The 13139-nt window shown below is 40.3% G+C and overlaps 1 pseudogene; it reads left to right on the forward strand.

Annotated features, from left to right (window-relative positions):
- The window catches only part of LOC115932679 (akirin-1-like), a 43967-nt pseudogene extending 31148 nt beyond the window's left edge, over positions 1-12819 (forward strand).
- Positions 12820-13139: the final 320 nt, after the last annotated feature.

The following is a 13139-nucleotide window of genomic DNA, read 5'->3' on the forward strand; positions in this document are numbered from 1 at the left end:
GAGAAGCTGGGTTTTTAATAGTAGCGGTAGTGGTGGGGCCAATAGATACGGCCCGAAAGCAGGATTATTTTCCTTTCTGGAAAGAACTTAACCCCATCCTTTCACTTCCCAAAAGGTTTACATTTAAAAGTGAGATGCTGGTTTTTGTCCCAGAATAGTAAGCCAACCACTTCCCACTCAATTTCCAAGCAGATAATTCTGTATTACCAGCATGTTCTGTGGAGGAAATTCAGTTTCTGGGTAGAAAGGGAAGTCCTCTAAGGAAATGGGGAGGAAAGAAGTGAGATAAGAAAAATTTTTCTTTTTTTTTCTTTTTTCTTTTTTTTATTAAATAGGGACAGGGACTCACTATGTTGCCCAGACTGGTCTCAAACTCCTAGGCTCAGGGGATCCTCCTTCCTTGGTGTCCTAAAGTCCTGGGATTACAGGCATGAGCCACCATGCCCTGCCAAGTTTGTTTGTTTGTTTGTTTGTGACAGAGCCTCACTCTGTCACCCAGGCTGGAGTGCAGTGGCACGATCTTAGCTCACTGCAACTTCCGCCTCCCGGGTTCAAGCGATTCTCCTGCCTCAGCCTCCAGAGTAGCTGGAATTACATGTGCAAGCCACCATGCCAAACTAATTTTTGTATTTTTAGTAGAGATGGGGTTTCACTATGTTGGCCAGGCTGGTCTCAAACTCCCGACCTCAAGTGATCCACCTGCCTCGCCTTCCAGAGTACTGGGATTACAGGCATGAGCCACCGCACCTGGGCCAAGTTTTTTTTTTTTTTTTAAGGAAGTGTTGATGGAAGAAACAAATGAAGTTGTAAATATTGGCAAGTAAAAAAGAAAGCAACAGGCAAGGTGCAGTGGCTCACACCTATAATCCCAGCCCTTCGGTAGGCCAAGAAGGGTGGATCACTTGAGCTCAGGAGTGTGAAACCAGCCTGGGCAACATGGCAAAACTCTATCTCTACCAAAAATACAAAAATTAGCCGGGTGTGGTGGCTCATGCCTGTAGTCCCAGCTACTTGTGGGGCTAAGGCAGGAGGATAGCTTGAACCCAGGAGGTCAAGGCTGCAGTGAGCTATGACCATGCCACAGCACTCCAGCCTAGGTGACAAAGTGAGACCCTGAGGTCCTGTCTCAAAAAAAGAAGAAGAAGTAGAAGGCAACAAAGAGAAGGAGAAGAAATTAGACGGTAGGTATTATGTTACATAAACTGTTTAAAGATAAAGGAAAGACATTTTTTTCAGTTCTCCCCACCATTAGAAGATGTATAACGTAGGGATTCTATAGCAATGGTATCTAGCTCAGGTGCCAGGCCATCTTAGGTTTAAATTCTCACTCTGTTGGGAGGCCAAGGCCGGCAGTTCACTTGACAGGAGTTTGAGAACAGCCTGGCCAACATGGTGAAACCCCGTCTCTACTGAAAATACAAAAACTGGCTAGGCGTGGTGGTGCATGGCTATAATCCCAGCTCCTAGAGAGGCTGAGGGACGAAAATCACTTGAACCCGGGAGGCACAGGTTGCAGTGAGCCGAGATCATGCCATTACCCTCCAGCCTGGGTGACAGAGAGACATGGTCTCAAAAAAATAATAATAATAAATAAATAAATAAATAAATAAATCCTCACTCTGCCACTTGCTAGGCTTCTCAGAGCCTCAGTTTCTTCATTCGTAAATGAGGTGATAATAGTAGTTTCTATGTTGAAATGTTTTTTGTTTTTGTTTTTGTTTTTGTTTTTGTTTGAAATGGAGTCTCGCTCTGTTGCCCAGGCTGGAATACAGTGGCGCAATCTCAGCTCACTGCAACCTCTGCCTCCCAAGTTCAAGAGATTCTCCTGCCTCAGCCTCTTGAGAGCTGGGACTATAGGCATGTGCCACCACGCCCGGCCAGTTTTTGTATTTTTCGTAGAGATGGGTTGCTCTTATATTAAGTTAGTAATTATAAGAAGTTATTACTTCTTATAATTATAGAATTATAGTAAGTTAATTAACTCTCATAGTAAGTTAGTAGAGACCAGTAGACACTGGTGTTTTTATTTATTTTTTATTGTTTTTATTTATTTTATTTATTTTGTATTTATTTATTTATTTGTTTTTGGGATGGAGTCTCCCTCTGTCGTCCAGGCTGGAGTGCATGTTGGCCAGGCTGGTCTTGAACTCCTGACCTCAGGTGATCCACCCACCTCGGCCTCCCAAAGTGCTGGGATTACAGGCGTCAGCCACGGTGCCCGGCCTGAAGTGTTGTTTTAAAGATTAAATGAGATAATTTACATGATGATATTTGCATAGTATTCAACAAATATTGGCCATTATTATTGTTTTTAGGTATTCTGCCATGTGGTCCTTAAACATTGATAGTCCCCTTTTTATTTCATTTCCTTGGAAGTGAAAAGATTGTAAAGGAAGAGGCACAAATCCATGAACTGAAGTTTTTCGAGAGTAAGGACCGTATCCAATTTATTATTGTATTTCCACTACCTAGCATAGTGCTTAGCAGACAGTAAATATTTGTTAAGGAAATAGAAGAACCACTAATATAAAACATAACTTTGATTATAAGTGTTATGGTTGAATTGTGTCCCGTCAAATTCCCATGTTGAAGTTCTTGCCCCCAGTACTTCAGAATGTGACCTTGTTTGGAAATAGGGTTATTGATATAATTAAGGTAAGATCATGCTAGAATGGGATGGGCCCCTAATCTAATATGACTGGTGTTTTTATTTATTTTATTTATTTTGTATTTATTTATTTATTTATTTTGGGGATGGAGTCTCCCTCTGTCGTCCAGGCTGGAGTGCAGTGGCACTATCTCAGCTCACCACAACCTCCACCTCACAGGTTCAAGCGATTCTCCTGCCTCAGCCTCCTAAGTAGCTGGGATTACAGGCATGTGCTGCCACACCTGGCTAATTTTGTGTTTTTAGTAGAGACAGGGTTTCGCCATGTTGGTCAGGCTGGTCTCGAACTCCCGACCTCAGGTGATCCACCCGCCTCGGCCTCCCAAAATGTTGGGATTACAGGTGTTAGCCACCTCCCCTGGCCTGCTGTTTTTATTAAAAGGGGAAATTTGGGGACAAACATGCACACTAGGGAGAACGCCACGTGAAGATGGAGGCAGAAGGTAATGCATTTGCAAGCCAAGAAATGGGAAAGATTGTCAACAAAGCACAAGGAGCTAAGGGAGAGGCATGAAGCAAATTCTTTCTCACAGCTCTCAGAAGAAACAAACCCTGTCAATACCTTGATCTTGAACTTCTAGCCTCCAGAACTATGAGACAAACTATTTCTGTCGTTTAAGCCACCCAGTTTGTGATACTTTGTTATGGCAACCCTACCAAACTAAGACAACAAGTCAGTACTATCATCATCTTCATATGCTGTGATTTTGACTGGTTTAAATCTAGTCTGAAAGAGAAGATTTTGTCCGTATTATTTTATGTAAGCAGGCATTATTCAAACCAAACAAAAGCAAGCACAAAGCGAAAATGCTCTTTGGTTAGGCACAATTCTAAAAAGATACCTAAGTAAGGTTTTTGGGGACCAGCATCATATTACTAAGTTCTGTGCCAGGAACATGCTTAATTCCTGACATAAATGCTAAATTGGTTGATACAGTAAGCAGACTGAGAACAACAGCAGAACAGTTTTCATTGTTTAATTTTACTCAAGTCAAAATTCTGTAACCACCTTTAATACTATTACAAAAACATTGTAAAAGGTTTACAGGGCAGCTAACACAAGTAAACAAAGCTTCTGATTATGGCAGTATTTCCTTTATTTCTTAAGAATAACAGACTATAAATGTAACAATAAACTATAAAGGGCCGGGCACGGTGGTTCACGCCTGTAATCCCAGCACTTTGGGAGGCCGAGGTGGGTGGATCACCTGAGGTCAGGAGTTCAAGATCAGCTTGGCCAACATGGTGAAACCCCATCTCTACTAAAAATACAAAAATTAGCCGGGCATGGTGGCGGGCGCCTGTAGTCCAGCTGCTCGGGAGGCTGAGGCAGGAGAATCACTTGAACCCAGGAGGCAGAGGTTTCAGTGAGCCGAGATGGAGCCACTGCACTCCAGCCTGGATGACAGAGCCAGACTCCGTCTCAAAAAAAAAAAAAAAAAAAAAAAAAACTATAAAGAACAGTCCAACTTCTTTGACTTAATCCTTTTGTTGCATTGAATCACTTTTGAATTAAGCAGATGCTTGGGTAGAGCATTATATAGATTTGACATTGATATGAAATTAGAAAAGTTAAAGTATTTTCATGAATATTCTAACTTCAAGGGGCATAATGCCAAAGAGTGCCCAGCAAGTGGTTATCTATAGAAGACAGTCAATAGGTACTGAATGAATGCACGAAAAAAATGAATGGATTAAGAGAGCAGATTACTTTAGAAAAAGTTGTGTTACCTAGGAGTAATTAACAGGAATTTTTGTGGAGTAATAATTGTCTTGGAATCATGTTTGTTATTTCCATCCTTTTTAGGGAAAACTAGAGGACTCAAAGAGACAGCCAGTCAGAAAGAACATAAGAAACTTAAGAGAACATCTGGTTAGAGATGCATTATTAAATTCAGCACTAATTCTATAGAGTCTATCACTGAAAAATCATCAAACTGTTAATGCTAGAAAGGTAGAATATTCCAGCCCAATGCAGCCGATAGACTGCTGAAACAAACACAGTAACACAACGTGGCTTCCTTAATATCTAAGAGACCTGCAGAGCTAGTTAGACAATAAGTTTCTGAGATTTAAAACAAGTCTTACCATGAACAGAAACTCATAATGAAATGATGGATTTCCGCGTTGTAGAACTCTTTAGCATCAGAAAAAGATTCAAAGTTTCTGAGAAGATTGACTTTGCAAATATTTTAGCACAATTACTCATTATATTAGCTTTCTTGTCTATCATAGAAAAAAAAGTGTTATTTAAAACCCAGAATGACTACAGCTGCTTCATTCTTCTAAGGTGGAGTGGCTGAATTCTATCAATGGGAAAATTCCTCTCTACGTTGTTTCTTTCCATTTGCAGAGGCAGGTAGAAGAAGAAAACAGAGATTGAAATTTCAAAGTTTGGTTTTTTGTTTGTTTGTTTGTTTGTTTTGAGACAGAGTCTCACTGTGTCATCCAGGCTGGAGTGCTGTGGCGCAATCTCAGTTCACCACAGCCTCTGCCTCCCATGTTCAAGCAATTCTTGTGCCTCGATCTCCCGAGTAGCTGGGATTACAGGCGTGCGCCACCACACCTGGCTAATTTTTGTATTTTTAATAGACATGAGGTTTCACGATGTTGGTCAAGCTGGTCTCAAACTCCTGGCCTCAAATGATCTGCCTACCTTGGCCTTCCAAAGTGCTGGGATTACAGGCGTTAGCCACTGTGCCGGGTCTAAATTTCAAAGTTTCTGCCAATAATTCTGTGCCCCAGAAAAGTAAGACCCAAAGTAGATGGCCTCTAATTTAGCAGAGCATGTGATGAGTTTGTTTATTTGTTTGTTTGTTTGTTTGTTTTTGAGACGGAGTCTCGCTCTGTCACCCAGGCTGGAGTGCAGTGGCGCGATCTCGGCTCCACCTCCGGGGTTCACGCCATTCTCCTGCGTCAGCCTCCCGAGTAGCTGGGACTACAGGCGCCCACCACCACGCCGGGCTAATTTTTTGAATTTTTTAGTAGAGACGGGTTTCACCGTGTTAGCCAGGATGGTCTCAATCTTCTGACCTCGTGATCCGCCTGCCTCGGCCTCCCAAAGTTCTGGGATTACAGGTGTGAGCCACCGCGCCCGGCTCATGTGATGAGTTTTGATATGCAAAAGTAAACCAGAGTCCCTAAGTAGGTGGAAAACTAAATTAATTAGAAAATTAAGCTGTGGGAATTGTGATGAAGTGCTTTTTCCTGAAGATATTAGCCTGGAGAATGAAACCAGAGATTGCTGACCATGGAAGGTGACCAGTAAAAAATTCCAGTAGCTGGAATTGCTGAGGATGTCAAAAACAAGAATATCTAATGATTCATTTCAAGATGTTTCACCAGAGTAATATAAAATCTATTCCCTCAGTCTGAATCTTCAATAAAATTTAACACACACAAAGTTTAGTGTGTATTATGGGAGTGGATTTTTTTTAAATAAATTGAGATAAAGAAGTCATGTTCCACAGCTGGATCTGCACAGTGTTCAAGAGTTCTGTATCAGGAAGTTGGATTTGGAGAAAGTCATTCTGAGGAAATTCAAAGAAATAGCGAGAGGATATTAGATCTTCCGCCAACTGTGAGATGAGGGTTAACTCAGTTTTTGGTATGTTCAAGGGCAGAATCTATCAATTAAGATGACTTTGGTTGCAAGTAACAGAAAACCTTAATTCAACTTGACTTAAATAATAAGAGTTTAATATCTACATAACAGGAAGTATGGAGGAAGGGTTGATTGACATCAAGGACGCAGATTCTTTCAATATGTTCCTCTGACATTTCCAGCTGAGAGCAAAGTGGCTATAGCTGTGCCTGTCAACACATCCACACAGAACATCCAGAGGAAGGAAAGAGGCCATTTATTAACATCTCCTTTTGAAAAATGTGGAAACCTTTTCAAGAAGCAACTCAACAGAGTTTCTTACACATCTAATGGGCCAGAGCTATATCACATGCCTGCCGTTAAACCATTCTTTTGGCAAGAGGGATTGCTCCTATTCTGAAACACCTTAATTGTCTTAGACCAATCAGGATTTACTTTTTAGTGTCACCTTTACCTGAGTCACAAGGGGGATAAGTTGATACCTAACAAAATCAGGGTTTTAGGTATGTAGTGTGACCTCCACTGATATTTGAGTCTCAAGGAAAACAATACATTGCAGAATGATTGTGTTAATATATATGTGAAATATTGTGTATTTATCTTAGAGGAGTTTGGGAAACCATTTATGTAAACTACTTGGATTGGACAACTTGAAATAATATTAAGGCTACTTTGATTAGTAGTTATATAGTCATAAATAATGGTTTCAGTGGTTTTTTCAACAGAAAACTTCTTTCTTTATATGAAAATAAGAGAAACAGAGCCTCAAAGTTGATTTTTCCCTAGTATAAAGGAGTTAGAACACATTTAAAATGTGTTCAGTTTAAGGTATCACATTTTATGAAAACTGACAAAACTAGAATGTGTCACAGAAATCATATACTATGAGGATTAGAAAAATAAGCTGGAAATGTTTAACTTGGGAAAAAAGTGTTTGAAAGAATATAACAGAATCTTCATTTGTTTGAAGAGCTGGTGTGTGAAATAGAATATAGACTTACTCTGAGTAGTTCCAAAGGTTAGAAGAAGAACAAATGTCTGGAAATTACAGTGAGATATTCTTCAGTTCAAAATAACATAGACCTATCTAAAATAATTAAAGCTGCCCCTGAGCTTTCTCATAAAATATTGATTTCCCCATTGGAAATTTCCAAGAAGACCGTATATGACCATCTAGCAGCAATGTTGTTGAGAGATTCTTGCTTTGGGTGGGAAACCAGACCAGGTCAAAGTGACTTTGTAACCATGGTCTGCAACCTACTATGAGGTAGGTTGTGGTTAACCTATGAGCTGTGATGGTTAATTTTATGTGTCATCTTGGCTGAGCCATAAAGTGCCCAAATAGTTGGTTAATTATTATTCTGGGTGTGTCTGTGAGGTTGGTGCTGGATGACATTAACATTTGAATCAGAAGATTGAATAAAGCAAGTTGTCCTATCTACTATGGGTAGCCCTTGTCCAAACAGTTGAAGGCCTGAATAGAACAGAAGACTGACCCTCCCTCAAGTAAGAGGGAACTCCTGTCTGACTGCTTTGAACTGGGACATTAATCTTTCCCTCTTCCAGTCTTGAATTGAAACACTGGCTGTTTTGGGGTCTTGAGCCAGCTGTTTTTCAGACTGGAACTTACACCATCAGCTCTCCTGGTTCTCAGGCTCTCAGGCTCAGACAAACTATACATTGGCTCTCCTGGGTCTCCAGCTCATTGCCTGCAGATCTCGGGACTTCTTAGCCTCAATTACTGCGTGAGCCAATCTTTTTTTCTCTCTCTCTCTGTTGATTCTGTTTCTCTGCAGAACCCTATGACATGGGCTGAGAACTTCTCCCAAAGCAAGTTCTTTCTTCAGTTCTTATAGGTAAACCGAGTATGTTCTCTAGATTATCGTTTTTACTTCCTGCTGGGCTTTGAGAATGACTAGAATTATGGTTCTACTTCAATTTTTATTGTTTCATTCATCATCAGAGTTCTTTTTTTGTTTTGTTTTGTTTTGTTTAGAAACACAGAGTTCTTTTTACTAGAAAATTGAAACAGGTAAGCTACAAGGTCTTTTGCCCTACCCCCAAGAATCATGGTAAACAATTTTTTTTTTTTAGAAATTCTCTCCAGAAAACCACTTCAAAAGTCTCCTACAACTTTAAAATCTCATTATTACATTTACTTATTGCTTCCAATTGTTTTTCTTCCTTTGTGACTTCTAGCTGTATTTTTTGTGCTCAAAAAAAAAATAAAAAAGCTTAAGCACAAAGAGTCAGAAGTAGAATAGAAGGAACAGAGTTACAGATTGTATTTTTAAACAACAATAAAATGGTTATTTTTAATAACCATTTCAAAAATACAGAGACATTTTGGATTTTGACTTCAAGTTTCATTTAATAAAATTTAGCAAATAGAAGAATGCTAGTGTATTAAACACCTACGTGTAGTTAAATTTTTAGTTTTAACATTGAGAAACCTCATGTACATTCAAAAGGAACAGATAATTCCAATCTCATTCTCTTTGACAGTGATTAGTTTGTGGCTCATAGCAAGAACAAAGGAGAAAATGAAACTATTATTCTGTGCTGTATAAATCTACTCCACCCTGATGACTTCTGCTGAGCATGGAGGTGGAACCGGGTGAATGGTGGTACACAGATAACATTCCAGTTGCTATATTTGTGCACACACAAAAGGGTGTGCCCACAATTCTCTATCTAGGTTTAAGGGCAAATTAGAAGATTCCAGACTTAATACCAAAAAAGCACTAAAAAAAATCAAAATCCAAGATAGCATTATGCAGTACTTATGAGATACCATACAGAATGAACTATTGAATAAGTTAAAATCCAAATTTCATCAAATTGTATAACTGCAGAATATAATCATTTTGTAAACTGTATTGAGCTTTAAAAATATATACTTTCTCGTTTCAGGGTGATTTGCATAGAGTTGCCTACTGTCATTATTTTGAGTCTTTCAGGAGAAAAATAAAATTTTTATTCCTTTCTAAAATGTTGGTCTTTATACCAGTGCAAATTGACTCTAGTGGTTTGCTTGCTATCAACAATTACGTGACATATCCAAGTTCTTCTCAGCCTCATACTCTATGAAAATGTCAAGTATTCGCTACATCATGGGCTATACTGTCTTCAGTGCTTTTCTGTTATCTTCTTCATCTCCAAATTATGAGGTTTACTTAATGTCATAATTTTTCCCTTCTTTGGGATTGTCAGGATCCTCTCCTTTGTTCACTGTGGTTGATAGAATAATGTCTGTTGACCTCCCCAATGTTGTCTATGTCCTACTCCCTGGAACCTGAGACTATGTTAGATTATATAGGAAAGGAATGAATGTTGCAAATGGAATTAAGGTTGATAATCAGCTGGCTTTAAAATAGGAAGTTATCCTGGATTATCCTATAATCACAAGAACCCTTAAAAGCGGAAGAGGGAATTGGAGAACCAGAGAAACTGCAGCATGGGAAGGGCTTGGCCTGGTATTGCTGGATTTGAAAGTGAAGGAAGGAGGCTATGAGCCAAGGAAATCAGGCAGCCTCTAGGCTACACCCTGCTCACACTGATCTGAGCCCAGTAAGATCCATGTTGGACTTTTGAATTCAATAAAGAACTCTAAGATAATACACTTTTTGTTGTTTTAAGCCATTAAGTTTGTGGTAATTGATCACAGCAGCAATAGAAAACTAATATATTTGGGTTTTGTTGTTATTGTTTGTTTGTTTTTTAAGATGTAGTCTCGCCCTGTTTCCCAGGCTGGAGTGCAATGGCACAATCTTGGCTCACTGCCACCTCTGCCTCCCGGATTCAAGCAATTCTCCTGCCTCAGCCTCCTGAGTAGCTGGGACTACAGGCGTGTGCCACCATGCCTGGCTAATTTTTGTATTTTTAGTAGAGACGGGGTTTTACCATGTTCACCAGGCCGGTCCCAAACTCCTGACCTCATGTGATCCACCTGCCTTGGCCTCCCAAAGTGTTGGGATTACAGGAGTGAGCCAGGGCGCCTGGCCGTAATATATTTGTTTTGTTTTTGGCCTTTCCTCTGCACTGATTCCTTTTCTGTTGAAATCCTTAATAGCCTTCAGGCCAAATCCAAGGATCATAGAACATGTTCACCCTCCCTTGACTCCTTTATTTCTGTCAAAAAAATTAATTAAGGATACTACTGAATAACCCTGAAATCAACAAAGGTGCCATTGTTATAAAGGTATAAAGGTATGCAACTTTTAAAAATTGACTTACAAACAAGGACATAAGTGAAATGCCATTTGCCTATAGTTCTAAAGCCTTTCAATAATTTATTTAACGCCTATAAAATATTCAGCACAGCACCCTAGGGAAGTTAAAAATTGGGACAATACACATGGCAAAGTTCTTGGGAATACACAGAAGGCACCTGTGTTGATCAAGTGACTGCTGACAAGAGAAGACGTAGGGATTGAGAGAGACAGGAAGTGAAGAGCAGATGGAGTAGGAGATAGAGAAAGTTTAAGGGATGATTTCTGGGAAAGAAGAAAAAGAAAAGGGTAGAAAACAAAGAGAGGAAGAGAATGTGGCAAAGATAAGATCTCTCAGGAGATCTGCTCTCTTGACCATAATAAGCACCCAACAAGTATTTACAGAATGTCTGATTTGAGGGACTCTGATTTCTTCCAAGAGGAAAGACAGGAAATAAGCTAATTCTATTCAACATACGTTTTAGACATGATTACAGTCTAAACAAAATTTTACATTTTCTAGGATTTCATTCTATATTACAGAAGTTTATTAATTATGTATGAATTCTCAGTAACTACTGATAAGGGATCCACCAATGCTTTCCTTCAGAAAGCATTCAGATATGGAGTGTAAACAAATACTTTTAATTACTCTTTCACTCATTACATAAAAGACTTTGGGCTTCTAACTGAAGAAGTTATATAATTAAAACAACCAATACTCATTCTGAATATTACTTGATTGTCAGAAATACTGAAGTCAGGGTTCATTTTATACCAAAGTCAAGCCTGACATGAGCTTAATGATTAAGTCAGATTTAAAAATCCTTCCCATCACTGCAGGACATAAAGACAATTTCAGTCCAACATGTCAGAAATCTCACTTTCAGAAAAGTTGTCACCTTTTCTTTGCACTCCAGCCCGCCAGCCCCTTTAATGTGCTATCCAAGAAAGCAGTGAGGAAGAATCACAGGATAATTGTGCTGTAGACGGGAAGAATAACCAGGCCAGAGATCAGGAGGACTGGAGGCCCCCAGGGGAAGAGCTGCAGGAAAAGGGAGACCCCACAGATAATACGATGAAATATTTGGAAAGCATTAGGAACATCTGGATAGAAAATTAGATAAGTGAAACAATAAGGCAGATACCAAAGCCAAACAAAAATCTTTAAAAGGAAATGCAGTCATACTTCTCTATTAAGCTGTGCAGTGAATCATATTTACATCACCATCATGTGGGAACACTGGTTATTATTTTATCAGAAAGTAATGATGTTATCAAATTGGGAGAATGGGGAAAGTTGGGGGGTTGTAACAGAGACAAATCTTCGTTATAAGTTTATCAGAAAATGATGATGTTATCGAATTGGGAGAATGGGGAAAGTTGTGGGGACAGTGATAACAGAGCCAAATCTCTGTCTATCCAATTGTCTATCAAAACAGGAACTCAACGGATTGCAGCCTACTGGGCTTGAGAGCCCCGCTGAGGAGTCCGGAGGTTGAGACGCAACGGAGGTTGAGACGCAACTACGGCCGCGTCCCCTCCCGGTCCCCGGCCACATGGCGAGCGGGGCGACACCGAAGCAGCCCACGGAGCTCGAGGCGACGCTGCTGAGCCTGGTTCCCCAAAGCGGCCGCGCCACTCCCCGCTTCTCCGCCCGGCTCCGGGCCCCAGGCCCTGGGACGCCGAGCCACCGCCGCCGTTTCAGACGCAAACCCCACCGCGACCCTGCAGCAGCCTGCCCCGCCTGGCCGCCAGAGGCAACTTCCAACTCCGAAACACATTTTTCAACATATAAGAGAATCATTATCAGAGGTGGACACATTTAGAAGTTGTTCTTAATCAGAGGGCAGCTTGTGCTTAGGAAAGCCAGCCTCAGTCCTCAGCACCCAGCACCCAGTGCTGCAGGTTTCTCCTGGGTGAAGATGGACCAGCCCACCTTGGCCCTCCGGCAAGCTAGAACAATATGTACACGTCTCTCAAACTATGAAGAGAAGATTTGGGAGGAGTATGAGCAAATCCTCAATACCAAACTAGCAGAGCAATACGAGTCGTTTGTGAAATTCACACATGATCAGATTATGCGACCATGTGGGACAAGCCCAACAAACTATGTGTCTTGAAGCTTTTTGTTGCAGATCTCGGTACCAGGTTTGACCTCAAGGCATGGTTGCTATACATTTTTTGCAACTGTTTGATATCACATTTCAGCTCCAACTTTGCATCCTGAGAACATTCCAACGTTTCTGCAGGTCCATTTTATACGACTTGAAAGACCTTAAAACTTTCTGGTTGCCACAGGTATATCTTTCTTTTCTGTTCATCCAGTAAATAGTCATACCCTACTGTGACAGATTTTTCCAAACAAAAATACCTGGAGCAGCAGTGTAGCAAAATATGCCTTCAGTGGCACTCAACGAATGGAGTTTCCCCAAGCACAGTTCTGTAAGAAGTGTGTGTGAGAGTGTGTATGTGTCTGTACATGTACTTTAGATTATGGTTTGTATTGTGCAAATTTTTTTGATCTTGGGGATTCTGGCTGTGGATTTGATGCAGAAAATTATGGTTAAAAACTTACGGTCTACAGAAGATACGTAATGCTTTGTGACTATATAAATTGTAACAGTGGATTGTTTTATGTGTAGGTATTATTGTT

Source organism: Gorilla gorilla, chromosome 6 (assembly GCF_029281585.2).
Source record: "Gorilla gorilla gorilla isolate KB3781 chromosome 6, NHGRI_mGorGor1-v2.1_pri, whole genome shotgun sequence".
In the NCBI taxonomy this organism is placed as follows: Eukaryota; Metazoa; Chordata; class Mammalia; order Primates; family Hominidae; genus Gorilla; species Gorilla gorilla.